The sequence below is a fragment of the Gorilla gorilla genome, chromosome 6 (genome assembly GCF_029281585.2).
Source record: "Gorilla gorilla gorilla isolate KB3781 chromosome 6, NHGRI_mGorGor1-v2.1_pri, whole genome shotgun sequence".
Lineage (NCBI taxonomy): Eukaryota > Metazoa > Chordata > Mammalia > Primates > Hominidae > Gorilla > Gorilla gorilla.
In genome coordinates, this window is record NC_073230.2 from 140,862,476 (window position 1) to 140,883,814 (window position 21,339).

The window sequence follows — 21,339 nt, forward strand, 5'->3', positions numbered from 1 at the left end:
ATGTTTACCTTTATAAGAAATTGCCTAATTATTTTCCAAAGTGGTTAATCCATTTTATAGTCTCACCGGCAGTGTCTGAGAGTACCAGTTGTACCTTGCCAATAGTTGATATTTTCTTGCCAATAATTAATATTTTCAGGCTTTTTAATTTTAGCCATTCTTGTGGGTGTGTGGTGCTATTTAATTTTAATTTGCATTTCTTTGATGACTAATGATATCGAGCATCTTTGAATTTGTTTATTGCCTATCCATATGTTTTCTTTTGTAGCATATCTTTTTTTTGCTTTGAATTGTCTTATTCTTATTAATAAGATTCTTGATTCTTAATAAGTTCCTCTGGGGTATATTTAAATTTAAATTTGTATTTATACATATGATAGACACACACACACACACACACACACACATATAGCAAATGTTTCTCCCAGTCTGTGGCTTGCCTTTTTATTTTCTTAATAATGTCTTTCAAAGTTTAAAATTTGTCATTTTTTTCTTTTGATATTCATACTTTTTGCATCCTAAGAAATACTTGCCTATCCCAAGTTGCAAAGATTTTATCCTATATTTTCTTCTAAAATTTTTATAGTTCAGGTTTTATGTTTAGGTCTATGATCAATTTCAAGTCAATGTTTTTGTATGATGTAAGAGATAGGTCAACATTCATTTTTTTTCCATATATGTATTCAATTGTCCCAGACCATTTATAAAAAGATTATCCTTTCTCTACTGAATTATGTTGTCACATTGTAAAAAATCAATTAACCATATATATGGGTCTGTTCCTGGACTTGCTCTTTTGGTCCATGGTCTATATGTCCAACCTTACTAATATACACTGCCTTGATTATTGTAGCCTTGACATCGGTCAGTGTAAATCCCCTAAGTTTATTCTTGTTTTTCTAAATTGTTTTGACTGTTTTAGACCCTTTGAATTGCCATATGAATTTTAGAATCAGTTTGTCAATTTCCACAAAAGAAGCCTGCTGGAATTTTAATTGGCATTGCACTGATGCTGTAGACTAGTTTGGGGGAAAACTGATATCTTGACATGATTGAGTGTTCCAAACCAAATGTGGGATATCTCTATTTATTTAGGTCTTATTTAATTTATTTCAACAATGTTTTGTAGTTTTCAGTGTGGGGGTCTGAAATGACTTTTATTAGATTTATTCCTAGTATTTTATGTTTTTATGTATTTATGGCACTACTGTAAATAGAATTATTTTCAAATGTCATTTTCTGATTGTTGCTGCTAATATAGAAGAATACAATTGATTTTTGTATATTAACTTTGTATTTTATGACCTTGCTAAATTCATGTATTAGTTCTAGTACTTGGCATAAGACATCTCTACATTTCTCACAGCAGTATTTGTTATTTACGATATACAGATCTTGCCCATATTTTGTTAAATGTATCCTTAAACTGGAGGTGATGGGACCACTACTTTTATTTGCTTTTCTCCCTTTGTCTTGATGCTTGTGAATGGCTCAGATCACTAAAGCAATGGAGAGTTCCGTCAACAAGCAGAATCATTTGCACCTGTAGCAAAGAGCAAACCCTTGGGATTTTTCTTAATGGAAAACACTACTGGGTTTTCCCACTTAAGATGATGGGCTCCTGCAAGTGGCTTAATGGATCTTGGAGTAGGTTACTGACCTACTGTGGACCTGACCGTGCTGATAGGGCTGAACCTCAGGGCTGGCCATGTGCTGGGCACTGGTGATTGCTGAAGTTCAGTGGGCTACCTATTTTCTGAGGTTATGTGTGTTGTTGTTGGTGGGGATGGGTTGAGGAGAACACATGAGAGTTGTTTCTGTAGGTTTTTTGTTAATTATGAGAAAAGAGATGGAACCTCGGGTGTGAGTTTGCAACCCATTCTTCATTCTCCCCGGTGCTCTGGGTAATGATATTTAACGGAAAGACAAATCCATTCGTCTTCCCGGCATCCTGGCATGGGGAAGATGTGCAGGCTGCTGTCAGAAGAGATATTAGGGGCTATAAAAAGCCATTCGTTTCCTTCCCCTCCTCACTCTCACTTTGTAACCCCCTTCCCAGGGAGATTGGTGCTGAGGCTGCTGACACTCCATCACCTGGAAGTTTTTGGCCTCGTGGGCATTTTGTAGAGATTCAGATTGTCTTTACCTTTTCATTCTTCTTCTTTTAACCTCCATCATTTCTCTGCCAGGGGAGGCAACACCATGGAAAGATTTGTCTTTTTGCTTCATTTCTGGTGTTTAAAAGAGCCAGTTGCTATGCCCCTGGGTGTAGGAAGCAAACCAGTCCATCAGGACAGGTAGCAGGTTCCCCGCCAAAGTGCCCTCTGCTTCTAAGCCAGGCTCAGGGAAACAGGAGCTTCCTGCCTGTCTTCCATGCTCTTGTTCTTAGCCTTGGATCTGCCCCTTGTCTCATCTCCATACCCAGGAGCACCCTTGACAGGGATAAGTTGGTCAGCATTTATCCCTCTTGATTTAAAAATTATCTTGGGGCCGAGCGCGGTGGCTCACGCTTGTAATCCCAGCTCTTTGGGAGGCCGAGGCGGGCAGATCACCTGAGGTCAGGAGTTTGAGACCAGCCTGGCCAATATGTGAAACCCCGTCTCTACTAAAAATGCAAAAATTAGCCAGGTGTGGTGGCATGCACCTGTAGTCTCAGCTACTCAGGAGGCTGATGCAGAAGAATCACTTGGACCCAGAAAGGTGGAGGTTGCAGTGAGCCAAGATTGTGCCACTGCACTCCAGCCTGGGTGACAAAGGGAGACTCTGTCTCAAAAAAAAAAAAAAATTGTCATGGACGAGAGTTCCATTTCCTAAGGATTTTGTTCCTCTGCTCCTTGTTCTTTCATTCTCTTAGGTTGCTGTGCCCTCTCCTTCACTTCCCGCGTTCCCCCCACTTTCTCCACCCCATCCATTCCCACTTCCCCTGCCCCTCACCCCACCCTGCAGGCCTCTGGCCACATCCCTCCTTTTCCATTTTCATTTTTTTTTTTCATGGTAGGTTCAGAAAATGTAAATTCCTCATGCAGCTATTGAGCACTGATTCTATGGTAGGGATGATGGTGGAAAGGAGGGATAGAGTAGAAAAGAGGATCTAGTTTTAGTTCCCAGATAAACATATTCAGGTGCAAATCATTGTCCCTCAAGGTCAGGTACGACATACCCACACCAGAAGAATAAACAAAATACTTCTGATGATGAATTCTAATGAGAACAAGCTTCCTGCACACACTGGCATTTTATCTGGGCCTCCAAAAAGGGATGAGGGCTCCACAGCCACAGAGGAGGTGATGGCAGGAAGGGTGGGGTGTGACATTTAAGCTAAGGGAACAACATTAGCAAAGGCCAAGAGGTGTGAACCTGTCTGTGGGGAGCATGTGTGTTGTCTAGTGCAATTGGAGGGGGCAGGGCATGGGGCTTGGGAGAAGCAGGAAGGAGAGCATCAGAGCAGAAACTAGAAAGGGAAGTTGGGCCATTGTGGAGGGCCTTGACCGCCACACTAAGGAGCCTGCACTCATACTCCAGTAGTCAATGGGGAGCCGGCAAAGGCCCATAAATGGTACAACGGCCTGGTCTGAAGTGGGCTTAATTAGGAAGCCCCCTTTCACAGAACTGTGAAGGATGAATTAGAGAATTAGGAGACTGCAGGGAGAGAGAGATCAAACAGGAGTCCATTTCAATGGCTTTTAGTGCATTTTTTTTTTTTTTCCCGAGACGGAGTCTTGCTCTGTTGCCCAGGCTGGAGTGCAATGGCACGATCTCAGCTCACTCCAACCTCTGCCTCCCAGGTTCAAGCAATTCTCCTGCCTCAGCCTCCTGAGTAGCTGGGATTACATGCGTGTGCGCCACGCCCAACTAATTTTTGTATTTTTAGTAGAGATGGGGTTTCACCATGTTGGCCAGGCTGGTCTCGAACTCCTGACCTTGTGATCCGCCTGCCTTGGCCTCCCAAAGTGCTGGGATTACAGGTGTGAGCTGGACAAACCATAATCTTATACATTTATGGGGTAGAATGGGCTGTTTTGATATATGTGTATAATGTGGCATAATTAAATCAAGCTAATTAACATATCCACACCTTGCTTGCCCATCATTTTCTTATGGTGAGGCATTTGAAATTTATGCTGTTAGTTATTTTGACATATATAATACATAATTATTGACTGTAGTCACCCTGGTGTGCAATAAATCATGAAACCTATTTCTCCTGTCCATCTGAAACTTTATATCCTTTGATGAACAACATCCTATTTCTGGTAACCACTGTTTTACTCTTTACTTCTACGAGTTCTGCTTTCTTAGATTCCACATGTAAGTGAGATCGTGTAGTACACTTATGTGATCACGTGGTGACACTTAGGCTGTTTCCTATCTTGACTGCTGTGAATAAGGCTGCAGTGAGCATGAAAGTGCAGATATTCCCGTCAACATACTGATTTCAGTTCCTTTGACTATATATCCAGGAGTGTGATTACTGGGTTGTATGGTGATTCTAGTTTTAGTGTTTTTGAGGAACCTCCAAACCATTTTCCATAATGGCTGTAACTAATTTACATTCCCACAATGTATAAGAATTGCCATTTTCCCATATCCCCCCTAACAGTTACCTTTCATCTTTTTGGTACTAGCCATTCTAACAGGTGAAATGTGTTAAGTCATTGTGGTTTTATTTTGTGTTTCCCTAATGATTAGTGATACTGAGCATTTTTTCATGTATCTATTGGCCATTTGTATGTCTTCTTTTGAGAAATGTCTATTTAGGTTCTTTGCTCATTTTTAATTGGGTTATTTGTTTTCTTGCCATTGAACTGTTTGAGTTCCTTCTATATTTTGATAACACCTTGTTACATGTACAGTTTGCAAACATTTCTTCCCATTCTATGGATTTTCTCTTCACTTTGTTAATTGTTTCCTTTGCTGTGCAGAAGCTTTTCAGTTTGATGCCATCCCATTTGTCTATTTTTGCCTTTGTTGGGGTTATAGCCAAAAAATCCTTGCCCAGATCAGTGTTGTGTAGCTTTTCCCTTATGTTTTCTTCTACCAGTTTTACAGTTTAAGGTCTTATATTTAAGCCGTTAGTCCAATTTGGGTTGATTTTTGAATATGGTGTAAGATAAAAAGTCCAATTTTATTCTTCTGCATGTGAATATCTAGTTTTCCCAACATCATTTATTGAAGAGACTGTCCTTTCCCCATTGTGTGTTCTTTAAATTCACAGGACAGGAAGTCTAGTCTGGCTTGGTGGAGGTGTCTCTTCCTGGTTCAGTCACCTCTGGCCTGGAGTTTGATGGTGTACAGGCTTGCTTTGTGGTAGCCCACACCCACATACTAGGGCTGATCCTGGAAAAGGGGAAATTGTTGTGAGCTGGGGAGCCACACTGATTGGTACCCGCTCTGGGTGAGGGTGAGGAGGTAGAAGAGGATGAGTTTTGTTTTGGACACGTTGTGGTGTCAGTGAGTTGCAGGAGGTGGCAAATCCAGATGAGATGTTCTTTGATGGGTTTGGGGCTGGAGACATGCAGATGTGTGAGCTCTCCAAGCACCGTGTTAGCTAAAGCTTTTAGAATGGGAGAGCTTGGGAAAAAGGGAAACAGAGAAAAAGAGGGAAAGAGGATAGAATGTGAAGAGATCGTAAAAGGTTGGAAAAACTCTGGTTATCATCTAGTCTAATATTTTCATTTTATTTAATTTTCATTTATTTTTATTGAGTCATAGCATATACATAGGAAAGTGCACACATCTTAAGGAGACAGACCAATGAAGTTTTACATGTATACACACCTTTGTCATAACCATCAAGAGCAGGATGCAGAACAATTCCATGTCCCTAGAAGGTTCCATTGTGCCTCTTCTTGGTCAATACCTCTGCCATCCATACCAGAAGTAATTGTTATTCTGACTTCTACTATCACCAAGAACAGATAGATGCTTGTTCTTGAGCTTTATATAAGCATTGTCATTCAATCTGTATTATTTTGAATCTGAGCTCTTTTGTTCAACATTATGTCTGAGAAATTTATCCATGTTATTGCATAAATCAGAAGTTAGTTTTTTCTTATTGAGTAGCATTCCATTATATAGATATGCCACCAAGTATCTATTATTATGTTAATGAACATTTGGGTTTTTCAACTGTTGGGCTATTATAAATAAAACTGCTATGAAATTTCTTGCATGTGCCTTGGTGCACCTGTGCACTAATTTATATCTCTAGGGCATATATCCAGGAGTGAAATTACTGAGTCCAGGTGACACAGATGAACCCCGAAATTGGGGCTTAGCCTGGGAGGGTTCTTGGCTTTACTCAGGAAAGAATTCAATAGTGAGCAGACAGTGAAAGAAAGTAAGATTCTCAGGGCAACCGTGTACAGCAGAGTGGCTGCTCCACAGACAGAGGAGGGCAGAGTGGCCCAGAGTATCAGCGTACAGCAAAGTGGCTGTTCCATCCATAGGGCAGAGCTATCTCATAGGCAGACAGCCCCTAGGAGGAAGAGCAGCAGCAGCAGTGAACAGCAACAGTAGCAGTGCAGAGCAGCAGCCCCTGTGGATTGCTGGCTAAGTATATTTATACCTGTTTTAATTATATGTTAATTAAGGGACAGATTGTTCAGAATTCTTTAGAAAAGGGGCAGGGGAAGTTACTGGAACTACATAAGGTAACTTCCGGGTCATTGCCATGGTATTTGTAAACTGTGATGGTGTTGGTGGGAGTTTCTTTATGCTAATAAGCAGTGAGGGCAACTAGAGGTCACTTCCCTTGCCATCTGCTGGTTTCATTTCGTTTCTTTACTGCAACCCATTTTTTATCAGGAGGGTCCTGATTGATGCTTGGAAAACAAATCCTGTGAATCTTCTACCTCACAAGGGTATATATGTTTAATCTTAGCAGGTACTTCCAGTTTTCCAAAGCGATTATACTATTTCACACTCCTGCCAACAATGAAAGAGAGTTCTAATTACTCTGTCTCCACACTAAACATTGGCGTTTTCAATCTTTTAAATGTTAGCCATTCTGCTGGACATATAGTGATACCTCAAGTGGTTTTAATCTGCATTTCCATATAACTAATGATATTGAGTACATTTTCATCTGCATGTTACCCACATGAATCTTTGTGTGTGTGCGTGAAGTGCATGCTTAATTGCATGTTCTTTTGCCCACCTTTTTCCTAATTATTTTTAGGGGTTCTTGATATAAATCCTGAGTTCAATATATGTTTTATAAAATAACTTCTTCCAGTCTGTGGTTTGCCGTTTTTCTTGATAATGTCTTTGTATAAACACAAGCTTTTATGCTCAATTATCAATTGTTTATTTTATGGTTAGTGCTTTTTTATGTCCTGTCAAACAACATTTGGTTACCATAAGTTAGTATTCTCATTTTGGAGATTAAATAGACAGTATTTATTTATTACTTATTTTTTATAGAGACAGGATCTCACTATGTTGCCCTGGCTGGTCTTGAACTCCTGTGTTCAAGTGATCCTCCTGCTTTGGCTTCCCAAAGTGCTTGTATTACAGGCATGAGCCGCCATGACAGGCCAAAAAAGACAGTATTTAAAGAGGAGGAAATGACTCAAAGTTACAAAGCAACTGATAGTGCTAGAACAAGAACCCACAGCCTCTGTAGCCCCATGCTTCTTTCATGGGAATGCACATAAAGTGCTTCCCTTCTAGCAGAGGAGCTGGAAAAACAGCAACAAGCCTCTTTCTCTTTCTACCCACACAGTTAAAAGCAATCAACTTTGAGAAAATATTGCTCCACATGTATTGAGAGCCTTGAAAATATTTTTGCTCTTTGACACAATTGTTCCCTTTTCATGAATCTGAAACTTAGACAAAGTTTTATATAGGCAGATATTGATTACAATGCTTTTTAAGTGCAAAAGAAAAAACAGAATATCACTAAGTATTCAGCAACAATGGCTAATCAAGTTGTGGCACATCTATAATATTAAATAGAATAGCTGTGTAATATTCAATTTAGGGTGTTTTTGAAAAATATTTAATGACCTGTGAAAATGAACACAATGTAATATATATTTTGTGCATTTTAAAAACTCAAATTTATTGAGATACAATTTATACACCAAAAATGCACCTATAAATTTACAGTTTGGTGAGTTTTTTATTTTTAGAAATACACTTTATTGAGGTATAATTTACATATAATAAAATTTTAGAATTTTAGGTATACAATTTGATGAGTTTAGAAAAATGCAGACAACCATATAACCACCACCACAATCATGACACAAAATTTTATCATCATTCTACAAAATTCCCTCATGCTCCTTTGTACTCAATTGCTTTTTCCCATTCTCAGACCCAGGCAACCACTGATCCATTTTCTGTCGTGATAGATTAGAGTTCCCTCTTCCAGAGTTTCATATCAATGGAACAATCTGGTATTTTGTCTGTTCTGCAGAGCTTCTTTTACTCAACATAATGGTTTTGAGATTCATCTGTGTTGTTGCCTGCAATGGTAATTCCTTTTTAATGCTACATAGTATTCTGTTGAATAAATATATCACGTTTTAATTTAATATATGATATACGGATATGTTGTAAAGGCTGAATAAACAGGAAAAAATAAAAAGAGGCAAAGCTTGAGGAAGTTTCTGTCTGTCCATTCTCCTATTGATGGACATTTTTGTTGTTACTAGTTTGGGGTTAACGTGACTAAAGCTACAATGAATATTTGCACAAGGGATAGGTTTTTGTGTGGACATATGCATGCATTTCTCTTGGGTAAATTCCTAGGAGTAGGATTGTCAGGTAGTATGGTAAGTGCATGTTTAACTTTGTAAGAAACTGCCAAACTGTTTTCCAAAGTGGCTGCACCATTTTATATTTTTATCAGTGTTCCAGTTACTTTATATCCTAACTAGTATTTGGAATTAAAGTTTTGAAAATCAATTGTTTTTGTTTTTAATATTGGTCACACATCTATCAGCCATTCTGATACCAGCCATTCTAATAGGTATGTAGTAGTATTCCAATATTCTAATACTGGTCATATAGTAATATTAGCCATGTAGTAATATTCTAATATTAGCCATCCTGATAGGCATGTGGCAGTATCTCACTAAGGTTTTTTTTAAACAACTTTTCTCGACATATAATGTGGCAGTATCTCACTAAGGTTTTTTTTTTAAACTACTTTTATTGACATGTAATTTACATACCATAAAGTTCACCTGTTCAAAGTGTATATAGTTCAGTGTTTTTAGTGTATTTTCAGCGTTGTGTAATCAGCAACATATCTAATTTTAATACATTTTTATCTCACCAAAGAGAAATTGGGTACCCATTAGCAGTCTTTCCCCATGTCTGCCATGCAAATAATAAGTGAAAAAAGCAAAACAAAATGTATTATTTCAATTTTGTAAAAGATACAAATATATATATTTGTGTGTATACATATATGTATATGGATTTACATACTTATATATAATATATACACATATATACATAATTTATAAGTACATATATAATATGATATGGAAAAAAGACTATAAGGAAATACACCAAACACAAACCTCAGTTGTCTCTTTGTGATAGTATTTATACATAACTTTATTTTCCCCTCTGTGTTTTTTGAAATTTCAGAATTCCCCATAATAAGCACATATTACCTTTATAATTTAAAAAATCATTTATATATTAAGAAAACACATTTCTTCAGGCTACATCTATCAAAGGGGGCAGCATTATCCCAGCTATGATCACTCTGTATTTGCAGTCTGACTTCCTGTGGAAAGAAAGCTTGTAAAATCTTATTCTTCTGGGTATCTGCAGTGAGTTGGCAGTATAAACTTGCAGTTTGCAATATTTACGTGAACTGCCTGGGGGAGTCCTGTAAACTACTCTAGAGTTGGTTTCTCTATTGACAGACTGTTGAATACTTAGAAAATGTGCTCTGAAAGCAAATCCATGTGGGAGTTGACTCAAGGGGTGCATATTGTCTTGTGATACATCAATATGAGTGAAGAGAGGTTGCTCTTTGCTGGGACTTCATTTTCCTAGTTTGTGAAGTGTGTCTGTTGCCATGTAGGTATGTGCATGTGTGTATGCACATTTGTATGAATTTGTAACATATATTTTCACATTGTAAGTTACTGTGGGTTTAGAAGGTAATAAGGTTTGGCTGTGTCCCCACCCAAATCTCATCTTGAATTGCAGTTCCCACAATCCCTACATGTCATAGGAGGGGCCCAGTGGGAGGTAATTGAATCATGGGGGTGGTTACCTCCATGCTGTTCTCATGATAGTGGGTGAGTTCTCACAAGATCTGATGGTTTTATAAGAGGCTTTTCCCCCTTTCGCTTTGTACTTCTCTCTTGCTGCCGCTGTGTGAAGAAGGACATGTTTGCTTCCTCTGTTGCCATGATTGTAAGTTTCCTGAGGCCACCCTAGCCCTGCAGAACTGTGAGTCAATTAAACTTCTTTCCTTTATAAATTACCCAGTCTCAGGTATGTCTTTATTTTCAGTGTGAGAAGGGACTAATACAGAAGGCTAAGTATATCGGCCCTCAAGCTCTAGTTTAATGACTATCATGCAGTTTGATTTAGGACAAGTCAAATTCTCGTTGCTTTAATTACATTTCCACCTTGATTCACAGAGAGAACAATAACCTCCATCTCAATAAAGACCTATGGAAATGAATTGCATTGCATCTGTGCTTTGAACAAAAATATGCTTTTCTTGGAATCTGCACATTATTTTACATCTCAAAGGTCATTTTTTGGAGTGAAATTGAACTGATATTAATCATTTTCAAGGAGAAGAAACAGACTGGGGAAAACTTGCCTTAGTCAAGATTGAAGGTAAAGAAACAAAACCCAATGTAGGCTAGTTCAGATACAGGGGAGAAGGTATGTGGTCAAGACTGAATTAACAGAAAAAAATAAAAAGAGGCAAGCCTTGAGGCAGTTTCTCTGTGTTTCTGTGTCTTTGTCTCAGATATCATAAGGGTCCTGGTATCTCTCTGTCTTTGCTCTTTCAGATTCTTCTTTGCTGATTGGCTACCTCTGTTTATGCCTGGTCTCTGCTCTCCTAACTTCAGCTTGAGCATGGCTTTGCTCAAGACACTGTGTTGGCTCTGGTCTCACTTCTAGGTGACCATCCAGTTTAACTTTGTGTACCTCAACTACTCATTCCTGGGAGAGGACTCTGGCTCTGCTTTGACCAGAGTTCCTAGCAGATATGGTGTGAAGGGAGGTCCTATACCAAAATATGACCATGTGTGCTTACCTTTCAGCACAGGCTTAATGGTGATGGCTGACTACTGCAAGGACAGAAGGAATCTGGTCAGTGTGGTTGCTATTTTCCTTCTCTTCTTGCCAATCCCCATGATACAGACATGTAAGTGAGAAGGTAATATGTAAAGGTAATATGAGAAGATAATATGTAGTGTGTGGTAGGCAGTCTCCAAAATGGCCTCACAATGATCCGCATCTCCTGGGATTCATGTCCTTGTGTAATCTCCTCTCCCAGAGTGTGGGCTGGACCTAGTGGTCACTTCTACTAAGCAGACTATGAGAAAAGTAATAAGATGTCACTTCTGAGTTAGGCTCCCAAAAGACTATGGCTTCCATCTTCTGTGCTCTCTCTTACTCTCTTGCTTGCTTGGATGGAACAAATGCCATGTTGTGAGCTGCCCTGTGGAGAGGCCCATGTGACAGGAACTAGGGGAGGCCTCTGGCCAACAGCCAGCGTGGAACAGAAGCCTTGGTCCAACATCTGCAGGAAAATCAATTCTGCCTGTAACCACAAGTCAACTTAGGAGGCAGATGTTCCCCAGTTGAGCCTTGAGATGACTGCAGCTCATCTCAGGTGAGATACCCAGCTAAGCTGTGCCCAAATTCCTGACCCACAGATAATGTGAGATACTAAATGTTTGTTTTTTTATGCCACCAAGTTTTGGAGGTAATTTGTTACATGGCAATAAATAACAAATACATGGTCTCCCCAGATAATACTGCATTATTATTATTTATTATTATTTTTGAAACAGGATCTCACTCTGTCACCTAGGCTGGAGTGGAGTGGCATGATCACAGCACACTGCAGCCTTGACCTCATGGGTTCACCGAGTAGCTGGGACTATATAACGCTGTTTTTGAAGCCCAGGTTCCCTTCAAAAAAACTTGTAAGAGGTTATGTGACCCAAGAAGCTATTCTGAATAACTTGTTTAGGTCGAAGTACCAGTCTCTTCTAGCATAGTCGGCGAGCTCAAGTGCAGCCACCATGCCTCCTGTATGGCCAGTTGGACAGGAGGAGTTAGGTTCTAACAGTGACAGTGTAGCTGTATTAAATGCAAACAGAAATGGCTTCATCCTGGAGAATCCCAGAGGACAGTGAAATGTTTCAACCTGTGGTGTCATATCTGAGACCTGGAGAGGGTTATACCCGGGGATTCTAGTGTCCTTTTAAACTCCAAATTACAATGAACTTAAATATGTGCTGGTGAGATGCCAAGCCCCTATGCCAGTGTTCCAGAGAGCTGATGTGGACCACAGGGGAAGCCTCTGCCTTCTGGAACATCCCTGGGATGAAAGTTTAGGCATGGGATGCTGTTACATCTCAGTCTCGCTGAAAACATTATTAGGGCTCAGAGGTCTAGAGAGCATTGCAGTGGTCCAGCCACTTCTGCAAACTCCATTTCATAGGGAAAGCATTTCAGGAGCTCTCCAGAAACCAAGACTCCTCAAAGTCCTGTGTCCTACAGCAGGTTCCACAGATGGATTAGGAAGTTCTTTTGTTGGGGAATTAGCCCACAGTCAGAGAGCATAGTTTCCTGCTGCTTCTGTCCCCAGGGCAGGGTTTTCCCTAAGCATCCCTGAATACCAAGAAAATGCTTGTTTCTCAATTCCCACTCCTGGTTTTTGGCCTCCATTTTTACAAAGCGAATGTATCTAACGCCTTCCTCTTTTGCACCCTCATCTGCCTCATGTCAGAGGTTTGCCTTTTCTTCATCTGTGTCCTTCCTTAGATCTTTGGGTTGCATTCCAGTGACCATACACATGCGAAATACTTGAACACAGTTTTATTGACACAAACATCGTGTTGCCACAGAAAGAATTGTGAAGAAATTATATGTACTGTACTAGGAGGGACTTTTTCTTTGATCTTTCAAAAGCAGAACTCCTCAGGGTGCTGTACATAACCTTTAGCCTGGAAGTCTCTTCCTTATGAGCCATGAAAGACATCTCCATTTCCTGGCCACACATCCTCCCACCCAGAATTCAGTGGCATCACAGGCCAAGCATGATGAATGCTGAGCTGATGAGACAGGGCAGGGTCTGGCCCAGCCACAGCCATCGTTGTTCAGTATGCAGAGGACAAGGTGGTAGTCTCAGTACATGAAAAAGACTGTGAATGGAAAAGTGTGCTTTTGGAGGGATGGTGAGTAAGGGAAGAAAGAGAATTGAGAAAAGGGACAGCTATTGTGTCTGATTTTCAAGGTTACCTGTTGAGATTGGGCTGCAGCTCCCTTATGGCCTGGAAAAGCAATTCCTTTCCAATAGCTTTATAATAAAGAAGAAAGACCCTTTTGTTAACAATACCTTGTATTTATCTCATGTCTTTCTCCAGAGAAGCTGCAAGTGCTTCAGAGATTTTATCTTTATAAAAAGCTGATAAGTAGGTGTGTAGACCTCCTGGTGAACCCAGCCCCGCTGCCCCTGATCCAATCAGTTTGTTTGCAGTCCTCTCACTTCTGGTGATGATGATTAACTTAGGTGGGTCTGAGATCACTCTTGCAGTGAGTGCCATATGCCAGGGTACAAAAGAGCCCATTTCCACCCAGGATCCTTCAGTGTCTCTTGTTCACCAGTGCCCCCCAGCCAGAATCCTGGCCCAGCTGTCTTAAATTAAGGGGACTTTATTCAAAGGAACTGAAAGTATTTCATGAGAGTCATGGCCCATGAAAATAGCTGAGCCTTATGAAGGTCTAGACCTGTGCCTGAAAGCCATCATTCTCCCTCCTTCTGCTTTGGGGTCACATGGTTTCTTGGATCTGCCCTTCTCTGTGTGCTTCCTTCCTTCCCCTGCTTCTCTTTAGAGACCCCTTCTCTGCTCTCCTCTGAATACGTGGTCTCTAAATGGCAGGCTTGTCACTTGAGTTTTAAGTTTCAGGGCAGGTGACTCATTTAGTCTGGTCATCCTATAAGAGGAAACCAATTGGTTTAGTGTGGATCTGGTGTCTACCATGGTCCAGTCTGTTCTAGCTGGGAGGGATAGGACTGGTAGTAGGAAGGGCTTTCTTCTCCAGGATTGTGGCTATGCTTAGACTGTTCCCTTTGCTTGGAATAGCCCTAGCCTCGCCTCCCAGATGATCCTTAGTGCATGTATATTTTTTCTGAGAGGCATCCCTGTCACTTTCCTTCCCCTGTCTGCTCTGCACAACTTGTGAATCCCTCTACTCCTCCACCATTTTATAACTAGTTGCCTATTTGTGCACTGTATTCCTTTCATGCTAGCTGGAGAGTGACTTGAGGACAGGCCTTTTGGTCTCTCTCTCTCTTTTTGTATCTTGAATGCTATCAGAATGCTCAGTAAATATTTGTTGAGTGAATGAATGCATGAAAAACAATATATCTCTTCAAAGACTTCACACTTCTTTGTCTTTATACTAATATTTTGTTAGTAGCAGAAGAAATTTCTTCCTTTTTATTTTTATTATTTATTTTCTTTCTTTTCTTTTCTTTCTTTCTTTCTTTCTTTCTTTCTTTCTTTCTTTCTTTCTTTCTTTCTTTCTTTCTTTCCTTCTTTCTTCTTTTTTTTTTTTACTAGATAGAGTCTCATTCTGTAGCCGAGGCTGGAGTGCAGTGGTGCAATCATAACTCACTGCAGCTTTGAACTCCTGGGCTCAAGTGATCCTCCCACCTCAGCCTCCTGAGTAGCTGGGACTATGGGACTCTTTTTGAATAAGGACTTATTACAACTGAGTACAGAGACTTGTACTAAAGTGTGCTTGCCACTAGGTCCCTTCACTCTGGGGAATGAAGGAGGTGCACCAAGGCTGTAGCCACTGTGTTCCCGTGCCTGTGGTTTGGGGATTCTCATCCCTTTCTTGCAATGAGTTTAACAGCCATGGAAGTGCTGGTGTTGGATAATCAGCGTTGTACCCTGTGCAACCTTTCATTTTGTTTTTATGATAATGTCTACATAGGTTAGCGATTATATTAGCTATGGCAATGTTGATTTACAACCATGTGCCTCACAAATTTATGTTGTTTAGGATCATTTCACATTACAATTTGAAGCAATAACATTAAATGTGGCAAAAATCACTCCATAACAGTAGGTGGGGTGGGGAAGGGGGATGTGGGGTGGCAAACGAAATCACCCGAGGAGTTTTCCCACCATCCAATCCCACCCTCCCCTACACCCATGCCTTCACATTGCCCAGGTGAATCTGATCCCTCCCTCTGCCCCAAGAGCCCATTGCTGCTGATATCTCTTTGCTCCTTGCTTCCATCTCATGGAAATGGTGTGAAAGAGGGGAAGGATAAGGGGAAGGGCTGGGTGAGCGTGCGCTCTCTCATGTTTTCTCAACGCTTCCAAATATCTCATTACTCCACCCTGGGAGAACCTCTTCGTGTAAATTTCTCCGTCTCCCATGATCGTCCTTAGCAACGAGCTAATATCTTTGCTGGAGTGTGGCAGCTGGGGGCCTACATGAGGTGTTTGGACATAAACACCTTCTAATCCACTATTAAGTCCTTCAGTTTGTGTTCTCATAGCGTTAACCATAATGAACTCTTCACATACCGATGTCAGTTTAATATGCTGCTTCCCGAGGAAGGGCCTGGTGATTTAGCGTTAATTAATGATGAGTTATTGCAAATTATGTTACTGACTTACTGATGCTCCTGGGTGATATGCACATCTTTCAGATGAAAGCATAACATTATGACTTAGCATTCGCACGGTGCTTCACACATCCAGAACACTTGGTAATTGGGTTAGCTGCATCGCCACTATCCCTCACACTGATGCCATCATCCGGGTGAGTTGAGGTGTTCCTCATTACGGGTAAACCTGACACACTGAATTTCAAACCTGCCAAATTGATAAAGTGGAGGGATTGGATTTTACCTGTTTGAGAGTCTAGAATGTAAGGTGTTTGGAGACTGGGGTTCACCCGGTGTTCAATGGAGATAGCCACGGATGATGCACAATACTATGAATTAGCTCCATCGGACGTTTTCTTTTTATTTTTATTATTAATTTTTGATACAAGGTCTCACTCTGTCACCCAGGTTGGAGGACAGTGGTGCAATCATGGCTCCTGCAGCCTCGACCTCCCCGGGCTCAGGTGATCCTCTCACCTCAGCGTCTCAAGTAGCTGGGATTACAGATGTGCACCACCATGCTTGGCTAATTTTTACATTTTTTGTAGAGATGGAATTTTGCCACGTTGCCCAGGCTGGTCTCAAACTCCTGGCCTCAAGCGATCCTCCAACCTTGGCCTCCCAAAGTGCTGGGAATACAGGTGTGTACCACTGCACCCAGCTTCCATCAGGCATTTTAAATATAAAGAAAACGAGAGGTAGTGATAGTCTAGGAAGTGATGTGTCACCAGATCTTTAGATATGAGAGGAGTTGAGAGAAGGTGGCTGCCAATGACTAAGATATAAAAAAGGCCACAGAGGAGAAATAAGCTATTAATTTGGACCACAGTGCTAATAGATATGACCTAAGTCTTAAGTTTCTTTTCTTGCCAGAATTTTCAGCCTCATATAGAGTGGTGTTTTTGGTGGGAATACATCTTAGTTTCTCTATGACCCAAATCATTTGGAAAGGGAAATTTGCTTTAGACAGTGGCTGTTGCAATCAATGTTGTTGAAATACCTCTGTACCATAGGGTAGGGGAGGGAAATCTTCAAGTTATTTTCCCCATTTTCAGAGTGGAGGAAGTTCAAGAATGAACAATGGCCAACAAGCCAAGTCTCCCAGAACAAGGAAGGATAGATCGGAGAGAAATCTTTGGTCGTGTGGTTCAGGGTCATTTTTCATCTCCTCTCTAACTTCTGTAGCCTGCCTACTGATGCTGCCCTTTTGTGCTGGACACATTATGTAGTCTGAAATATTAAACACATCTATTTGAAACAATATTTTGATTTCTAATAAATGATAAGGAGAGGGGAAATGAGATTCCCCCCCTGGCCAGAAAAAGGGCAATCTTTGCTTTCCATGGGAGACAGATAAGCCCAGTTGATTTGTGGAGATGGTGTTAAAATTAAATTATTTTTCCAGAAACTTATGTATATATAAAAAAAACCCAACTTGTCTTTCTTGGAAGAAGCGTGATTACCCTCCTTCCTTTGTTGCCATCTCCATGACCTTAATTAATCCCTGCTCTTGATTTTATTGGTTCCTTTCTGTCTTGTCCTTGTTTTGCTTGCCAACCCCATTTTAAAATACAGAAATTGGCTCCCACAACCAACAACTAAGAATTCATTTCAAGCTCAAATATGAGTAGAGCTCATATCAGAAACTTTTATTATTCCTTGACTCCTGTATCCAAAACTTTTGATGGGACCTAAGCAAACCACCGATACATTTAAATCAGATTAGCAATTTGCTCCTTCATGGAGGGCTTAGCAGAGCAGCTTTGTTCTGATGCCTTTACACAAATCCATTTGTATCTGTAGGAAAATGTAACTTTATTTGCGTCTGTGGCTATATCCCTGGGTTGGTAATGAGGATGAACCAACTCATGTCTCAAGCAGGATTGAGGGTGCTCAAAGATCAGGTTCACATCAGAGTGGAGGATATGCTCTTGGGGTGACCTCTGCCTCCCTAAACCCTCTGTGTTGCAGAAGATACCAGGTGGAGGAGAGGCAGTCCCACTGGGAAAGGGAGGCAATGTGGCACACCGGTCAATGGAGACAGCACAAGAGCATGGCTGTCCGAAATTCAAATTCTGACTTTCCACCTCTAGATGTGTTAGCTTGGGCAAGTCACTTGACCTCTGTAAGCCTCAGTTTACTTACCAGGAAAATGAGCATCATTATATCTACCATATAGAGTTGTTGCAAAGACTAAATTAAATGAGATGATATACTTAAGGCACTTGGGAGATAGCAGCAGATATTTGTGAACTACAGACATAGAGAAAGAATTGCCTGCTGACAATTTGAGGCCCCATAAAGTATATAAATTAAGTTTCCACGCTATCTCCATCCGCTAGGTTTATGGACAGGTGAATGAGGTCCTTCTCCAGGCAGACAGTGAGTAGGGTGTGTGGGTACTGGAAACCTTCCAGAGCTAATAGGAAAATGAGCACCAACTGCAACCTGGATTTGAATGACCCATTTGAAATGGGTCATGTATTGGGAGGAATGCAACACGGTATAACAAACTCCAACACGACTGGAATGAAAGTTAGGGGCTGCTGTGTAATTGGTGGTGCAACTTTTGATGAGTCACCCAACTTCTCAGGTTCCTCATCTGTGAAAGAGGCTCTTTCCATGGAATAATGTAGACTACGAGGTGAAGAGACATCTTTGATGCCATCCAGGTATGTGGAGGTTTCAGGGTGGGCAGGATACAATGTTTTTTCATGCTCTGATTTCTTGGTTTATTGCCAGATGTTGGTGTCTATCTTTGCCATTGGTCTGAACTCTTATGTTTCTAAGCATCTCTGTAGGTTGTATCTGTGCCTTCTGAATGGGTCCTAGGGCTTCTTTGCTTCTCAGTACCTGCCAGGACCATGACTGGGCTTGAGGCTTTGGATAAATGAGCTAATCCAAATGTCAGGACTGAGCTGGCCCTGGGGTGGTTGGTTGTCATGTTGGAGAAGCAGGCTTTGGCCTGCTGCTATAGTCCAAATGTCCTCTCCAAAACTCGTGATAAAATTTAATTGCCATTGTGACAGTATTAGGAGGTGAGACTCTTAGGTGATTGGGTTATGAGAGTTCTACTCTCACGAATGGGTTAATGTCGTTGTGGGAGCAAGTTTACTAGAAAGTGAGTTCAGCCCTGTCTCGCTCTTTTGCCTCCTGCCATGGAAGACACAACAAGAAGGCCCTTGACAGATACAGGCAATCTGACCTTGGACTTCCCAGCCTCCAGAAATGTAAAAAAACATTTCTTTTCTTCGTAAATTACTCAGTCTGTGTTCTTCTATTATAGCAACACAAAAATGGATGAACACACCTGCCTTTCCATTGTCCTCCCCTCTTCTCAGCCACCTGCCCATCCTGCTGCCTCAAGTGGGCCTTGTACTTCATGCAAATCCTGGCCATACCTTTAGCCCTGTATTGTAATGGGTTGCACTGAGGTTGTAGTTGAAGAACCATAAGACAGCGGCTTTGGTGTCTTTGGCCATGGAGCCATGGTCCTTCTGGTCTGGTTCTGCTTGTCAGCCTTAGAAAGGGTCAGAATGCCTGGACTTGTCTGTGCTACTGGCATTGGCTTCTTCCGTGGCTGCCATCAGGGGACATTGGCTACAGCCATCTTAGGGGAGACAGAGTCTGGGGTATGACCTGTGTCTTTCAGTAGCAACATCAGGATCACTGGTTCAGACGACCCTCATGCCAGATATCAGAGGGGGCTACAGTGATAGAACTCTTTTGTTTCCCTTGGGGGTGAGCAAAAATGGCACTTTCTCAGAGAGACTTTCCTGACTGCCTACATAAGCAGATTCATTTTTTTTTCTCCCTAGATTCTGGCCTCTTGTTTCCTTCATAGAAACTTTCACATTTTAAAATTTAATTAAAAAACATTTTTTTTCCTATCTCCCCCACCTGAGTTTAAGCTCTTCACTTAATTTAAGGTCCTGAATAAGGCCTGTCTTTTCACCTTTGTATCCCTAGCACCTGGAAGTGTTTGATACACAGTAGGCACAACTCAGTAAATGAATGCTGAATAGAGGGAATTTGGGGTTCAGGTACTGAGATATGGGGGCTCCCCTATGAAGACAGTGTCACGGGAGGATAAAGTTACATGAATCGAACACCTATTATATGCCCGATACTTTACTTTCATTATATCATGAATTTCCATATGAATCCTGAAAGGTAAGAATTGTCATCCATATTTTACTGGAAGGAATTGAAGCTCAAGGAGGTTAAGTAATTTTTCTCAGGCCACCAGCTGGCATTTGTCTCCAGGTTGTCTGACTCCAGAACAAGGGTTTTCAATCTTATCTACACAATAAGATCACCTAGGGAACTGCTAAATCCAGATGTCCAGGCTGGGCCTGGAAACCAATGAAATCAGAGCCTCTGGGATGTAGGACTCAGGCAGCAGTGGTTTTTAAAGTTCCCCAGGTGATGACACGATGAAGCAGGGCTGGAAAAAATATCTGCTATACTAGAGCAGTAGTTCTTGAAGTGTGGTCTCAGAACCAGCAGCATCAGTGTACCCTGGGAACTTGTTAGAGATATAAATGCATCTGCCCCACACCAGACCTTCTGAAGCAGAAGCTTTGGGGGTGGGGCCCAGCAATCTGTGAGTTTAACAGGGCCTCCAGGTGATTTGGATTCATGCTGGTTTGAGAACCTACTGCAGAGCTGTGCTTCTCAAATTGCAATGAGCATAGGGATCAGTCACCTGGGGCTCTTGCTAAACTGTTGGTAGGGATTCAGTAGATCGGGGTGAGGCCTGAGCTTTTGAGTTAATGATGCAGGTATTGCTTGTGCACATACTGTACTTGGAAGAGCAAAGGAACTCGGCTTCATTCTCAAAATACGGTCCTGCATCACAACTACCTGGGATGTCTATTAAGATGCAAATTCCTGGGCGCTGCTCCAGACATGCTGAATCCAAATCACTGAGGATGGAGCTGGGCCGTGCACATTTAAACAAGCCCCAGGAGTGATTTTGTAATGTCCTGGTAAGTTTAAGAACCTGTGTTCTCAAGGGATTTGATCATGATGGCACCTGGTCTTATCCCAGCAAAGACCTCTCAATCCACAGGACCAGCTAACCAGCTGGCCAGGCAGACAGATTCTGGGCAGCAGACCTTTGACGCTGTCACTTCAAACAAAGAAATCAGTAGCAGAAACCCTCGGGCTGCTGTCAGCCGACCCTGCTGCTGTGCCCACAGGCTGCAGAGAGCAGGGCTCTATTAATCACCCTGTCCCTGACATGGCCCTGTCCATACATCTTGAACCCCGAGACTAGAAGTATAACTCTTCTTCCATGCTTTGGATTTGTGGCAACCGCCAGTCCTCCACAGCCACCACACTGCCTAGCTCAGGGTGCTTAGGGCTGACCCAGCAGGTCAGGCACAGGCATGCTCCTCTGGGAGTGTGCAGTATGCTGCCTGCTGCAGATGGGAATCCAATGGAGCACAGAACAATAGACACCTAAGGAGTTG